The following is a 6399-nucleotide window of genomic DNA, read 5'->3' as shown; positions in this document are numbered from 1 at the left end:
TCAGCAGTTATTCAGCCCAGAGTGTGTTGCGGCCCTGTTTCTATGGGCTCTCCCACAACACAAGAGCATTACTTAGTCTTCATGGTCCCGCAGTCCCAGTGTGACACAGAATTTACTGAATCTGAGGAAAGTTTAAGTGTTTCTCTTCTAAATCACTGTGTTATACTGACAATAGAAACACTCCCCTCTGCAATATTCCCAGGCACCCTTCCCTCCATAAATCTAAGACTTCCTATCCACTTCAGTCAGTTGTTGTTGAGGTCTTCCACAGGGCCGGGAGTTCCCAGATCCGCCTCGACATGACTCAGTGAGCAAAGCATCGATGCTTACAGATTCACACCTGGTTAACAGATTTTCTTCGTCACATTTTAGCAGGAAAACAAGCTTTCTTCATAGTAACGTGATAAATGGCCAGAAAAATATTCCTCGAGCTGAGGTCTTGTGGAATAAATTATTTGAATGTATGACATGCCACTGACCTCTTCTTTTCCAGAGTATTCCTTTTTTTCAGTGTGTGTTATCTACCGTAAATCTTCGCACATTGTGGTGATTGTATCTGCAATACTACAATACAGCATGACACATAAAATATGGTTTAAATTTCAGCAACATAATACAGATTCAACTTTTATCCCGTGAAACATTCCCCACACATATACTGCTATAGTATATACCAGGGTAATAAGTACTTCTCACACACTGCCCATGAGATAAGTTTGCATTTGGATGAACAATATTCAGAAAAAACCCTCTAGCTCTGTCACTTAGCAGTGGAAAGTCTATGATTGTTTTCTTTTGCATGATAACTGAAGTAATTATCTCTCCCCAGGTACATTAACATGGAGCATAATATTCTAATTATAATCTAATATAACAACTCAGGCAACTCAATAAACACAAAATAGTAACATTAGGGCTGACTGGATTGTCTGAATAACAGATGCTACTAATAAGAGGTTTGTTTTGAGCATCAGTTGTAGTGCACCAGGGTGCTTTCACACCTAGGCCGTTGGTCCAAAACTGGAAGCATTCATCCCTCACGTCGGTTCATTGGGCCGGTGTGTACGCAGCAATCAAACCCCATTGCGGAACAAGTCAACCCGAGCTCAGCCCGGTTAGGGAGATTGGACTCAGCCTGATTGCAATCGCTCCCCGAGGCGGTTTGTATGCACCCACAGTACCCACAGACCGATACGAATATACTATAATTATATAACCAGGCAGTTTACCTGAGGCTTCTTTGGATTAGTGTGCGCTGTGCGCCTTCTCATCATGTATACGTGAATATTGTTGTCTACATGTAACCTAGATGCTCAGACAAACTGAGTATGTTGTTAACATACAGAACATTGGTGCATGAGTCATAGAACAGCAAAAAAAAAAAAAAAAAAAAAAATGCCAGGGTCCACACTTGCTGATGATTTTCATTTAATTTTCGATTTGATTATTTCCTGATTTCCTGAAATCCATTTTTTTTACGCAAAAAAATAAAAATAAATTATAACAAAAACATTGTGTTGAATGTGCGTCAGAACGTTGTCTTGGTTGCTTGGTGCGTTGTGAACACCAATCAAACCAAATTTAAATGCAACATTGTAGTGATATTGTATTAATTGCTCCTTGAATTGTAAGGAAATATAGGTGGTAAAGCACCCTAAGATCTCATCTTGGATGCACAAACACTCTTCTTACTGATGCAGTATTTGTGTCACCAATTCTCTTCGTGTCGCCAGTCTATAGCAGGGCTAACACAGAGAGACAGACAACCATTCACACTCACATGCGGCCACTTTAGACTCACCAGTTACTGTAACCTAACCAGCATGTCTTTGGACAGTGGGAGGAAGCTAGAGTATCCGGAGAGAACCCACGCAGACACAGGGAGAACATGCACAGAAAGGCCCCAGTCAGACGATGGATTCAAACCCTAATTACAATACAATAAATTACATTTAAACAATACCCCTTGACTGATGTGTCTGTACAACTTTAGTTTAGTTCAACCACTAATTTTCGCTTTTAAACCATTTCCTCAACCCAATGTTAAAATCACTGCAAGGCATGGAACAAAATCATGCCAAATTATCTCTCTCAGCTTTTGGGCTTGTTAGTGTTCTTGGATATTTTTAACTCAACAAACACATGTCTAAGAAATCTTTGGACCTGAATGAAGTCTTTTATTAACGCCACAACACCAGCATGAGTTGCTAATGGGTCTAAGCGCTAATGTAAACACAGCCTGTTGAGTGAGGTGAAACCATCGCGTGAAGTGTGTGCAAAGAGATGTGTTTTGAATGCATCCTGCTTCTTTGGAGAAATGTATTACGTATGTTCAGCTTGTGGTTGTTGTTTCAAACTTGGATTATAGTGTTGCAAGTAGAGACAAATAAATAATGTGTCTAAGTCTGAATCGCTCTTTAGGGCCAAAACATAACAGTAATTATCGTATCACAGAGTTATAGCCCTTTGTCGAGCAGATGAATCGTTATCTGTTTTCTGAGCTCTTTCTGTCAGTGTTGGTTTTACCCACTGGACTTTAGAAGTCTGGCCTGAACTGCACCAACAAAGCAATAAAGCAATAATTAATTAAAAGAATAAATAAAGCAACCCTTTTTTTAGTTTGGTGAGTGGGCGAATCTAAGCTGCAGTTATCTTGACAATGTTTTAGCCAGCAGGACGGACTGAGGTCAAAGATGTAACAGCTGAAAAGACTCGTATCCATGTATATACTGTACACATCAACAAAGTCAACTAAACACAGCATGTTCTCTAACAAGCCGGACAACGCAGGCTTTGTTCAAACGTGACAAATCAAAGATGTGTAACTCTCCCTTGAGAGTATTCATCTGTCATCTTCAGCTTAACTGTGAGCGAGGTTTTTAGGTCTTCGCACAAACTACTGCAAACTAGCCCTTGCATATGTGCCTGTGTGTGTACAGTATGTGTCGTGCAATGATCCAGTTTCCAGTTCCAGTGAAAAGTAGGCCAGCCAGTAAGCCCATGATTCAGCCTTCTCTCTTGAGACAGGAGACTCCCTGACATGACAGCATCATTAACAGCTGACCAACACACCCCAACAGTCATACACACTCATTTTTATATCAGCTTACACGGGAGAGTAATATCACGCAGAAAATCACTTAAACACACACATACTGTTAACCTGCTTCATGCGCTGTAACACACCCAAAGTCTGATCTCAGCTTTATTTCATGATAGATACTGTAACCGTTAGTCTCCCCTGGTGTGAAAATCTGATGCTGAGGTCACTGACTTCTAATGAATACTGACATGAACCGGACTGAACTCGATGATACTGACCTGGACTCAGCTCTGTTGTTTCTTAGATTATATGTCTTTTTGCTTAGTTTTCTTAAATGTTTTCAGGTTTTGGCATTATGTACTGCATGTATTTGTCACCACTTATCATAAATTACACCATATGTCCACACTAGAACTGAATTCGGTCTAGTTTCATCTTATTTCCTTTGATATGTGGAAAAAAAACCCTCTATTGTTTCAATTGCTATGTCCACTCCAGCATTAAACTGAGGTAAAGTTACACTTAAGGTGAAATTTAAGCGTCCCCGGGGGAAAAAAACGTTGACACTGAATCAATACAGATGCAGTGGCCGAGTTTCGTGACTGCAGGATCAGCAGGGCAGCACATAAGAAGCAGAGCCGAGCTCATCAAACATTTAGCATTCTCTAGTGGTTACTTAAAATGTATTCAAACACCGTGCATACAGTATGTGTGAATCAAATGGGTTTCAGCTCAGCAACTCTGAGAATACATGGCCATGCTAAGCTGTTGTTGTAGACCACTTATGGGGCTGGGCTGGATGAATTATTCCTCAGCTGGATCCAGATGAATCCCAGTCATGTCCGTGTGCTGCAATTTCTACTTTTGAATGCATTCCAATGCTATTAGAAACTTTTTGTGTTAGGAATAATGTCAGAAGGTCAAAACATTCAAGGGATCAGAACATTTTCATGCATAATTTTCTGCACTATTAAGAGTAATTTCCTTAACCAAATTCTAAATGCTAGAATCAACAGCTGAAATAGGTCAGGTAATCATCATATTGTTTTTCGTAGCTTTTGGGCTGGTCAGGTTTCTTGAGAATTTCCTTTTGATTCAAAAGAAACATATGTCTACATATATCACGTTTGCAACACTAGCATGAGTTGCTAATGGATCTAGCGCTAATGTAAACACAGCCTGCTGTGTGAAGTGATACACAACACAACACATGAAGTGATGCATGTGTTGAAATGTTCTTCATATGGCTACTCTGAAATGGTGTATTGCTATATTTCAGTGCATTTCATGTGGGTTCATTTGTCTGTGAACTTCATCACAAATCTAAGTTTGTTTGTGTTTTTTCTTTTTTGGTCGCCATCTGTGTTCCCATCAAGTTCTGTCTATGAAATCTATATGACAACAGATGACTGAAGCCCGGGGTAAAAAGTCAAGTCCCAAATAATTGCTACCTCCTCCCACGCACTCTAGCTTCATTTCTTTTTCCATCAGCTCATTACTGCACAGGTGGATCTTTAATGAAATGCATATAGTCCTCCTGCTGTCTTGATAAAAGCAAAAGGAAATGAGTCATACCCCAGAGCAAATCTATATGGAATGTGAGCTTATAGGTACACACTGACAGCAGTGAAATAACAGATACTGGGTGTAGATACAATGAAATATGCTCGGACTCTACCCTTTAACATTACAATACATCTGCTGCAGTTGAGGTAATGTAAAAATAAAGCGTTCAAGTATCTGTAGCCACGGGGTGAAATTGTTGTGTGCTAAACGTTGCCGCTCCCAAGTGCTCTGCCATGCAGGAATAATTTTCCAATTATTTCCAGTTATATAATTGCTATTACTGTGAAAGGGAAGTGTTCAAGCCATTGTCATGTATTCATCTCATTAATATTTCCTTTAGAGGAGAAAAATTGAAAAAAAAAATACACATTCGCATTGGGCGACCTAATGACGCGTCAAGACAAAATGTGTTTTTCACTCCCAACTGCATTGTTGCTCTAAAACAACATTAAAGGTATGAAAGCAATGGTGCTGTCTGTGGGTGGAGGAATACCTTCACAGTATAAATTATATAGTAATTTGTAAATTTCACTGTTTTTTTTTTTTTTTTTACTTTTTTGTTAATTGGATAATCAATAGCAGAGGGCATTTTGAAATCAATCTTCCACCTGAATACATGTGGCTCACTGCAAACGGAGTTTCCACCCTGGCAGGAAAAACTCTTAAGAAAACTCTTAAGAAAAGGAGTTTTACTCAGCACTCTTTTGTTTACGTGTGTTTTCTATTTAAGCACACACACACGATCAAAAGTATTTCTTCTTTTTATGTGTTTTCTATTCTAGCACAAACACACAATGAAAAACCGGAGCGCACAGAAACAGATGACTCGCTGTTGCTTGTCTTTTCCCTGTGATTCAAAGCTGGGTGGACCGTGACATGTGCCTTGCTGAATGCCAGATCTAGCTGGCATGACTAATCTGTGATGACACCATTGATGTGAATATATAAAATGCGAGCAGATGTAGCAGCCATGTGTGGTTTGTATTATTTTGTATTACAAAGTGTTCTGTGTACTTCTGAGTATCCAGGTAAGAGTGTCAACATGAATAATTTATTAATAAAATCTCAGAAGCTCATAGTTTCAGTCCTTTTCATGGATTAAATCTCCAGTGGATAAGCATAAATAAAAGGCTCTGAGGAGTTATAATCATTGAATGTAATTGATCTGCTTCATTAGGCACGGCACAATCGCATTGCTTCTTGCCCTATATTTGTAGCCAGTTCAGTCTTGCCAAGAGAATTGTAATCTCATGATGATACTCTATTGTACTTTATTAGTTGGTTGTATGCTTGTAAATTTGCAATTGTACAAAAAATGGGATTAGCAATAATTTATTGTCTAAAAGGGATCAAAAAACACTACCATAAAATTGATGTGTCACAATGGAGGGAAGCTCTCCAGAATCATAAAACAGATAATTCAAAACATGAGACAGAAAACAAGTGGCCTCATCAGAAGTGGAGCACAAAACAAAATTCTCAGCACTGTATTTCCCTCTAGATACAAAACTCAAATCAAACTAAACTGCTCAAATTGCTGGGTGGTGCATGGCAGTGAATCTAATAAGCAGCGCCTTTGATCTGCGCGCAACTTCACATCAGTAAGTTTCATCTCTGGAGTGCTCGAGATTGTTTTGTTTCTTAACATGTCAGTTCTTCAGCAACTCTCTTTTTCTCAGGTTTGACTATCAGCAGGGTTAGACTGACTGTATTCCTTTGGACTAAATGGTCTGATCCCAGATCATTTTGCCCCGAGCTATAAACATTTCAAATTTTTTTTTAATTGTACA

Source organism: Chelon labrosus, assembly GCF_963514085.1.
Source record: "Chelon labrosus genome assembly, chromosome: 5".
Classification (NCBI taxonomy): Eukaryota; Metazoa; Chordata; class Actinopteri; order Mugiliformes; family Mugilidae; genus Chelon; species Chelon labrosus.
The sequence above is the reverse complement of the archived record's forward strand: the minus strand, read 5'-3'. Positions refer to the sequence as shown.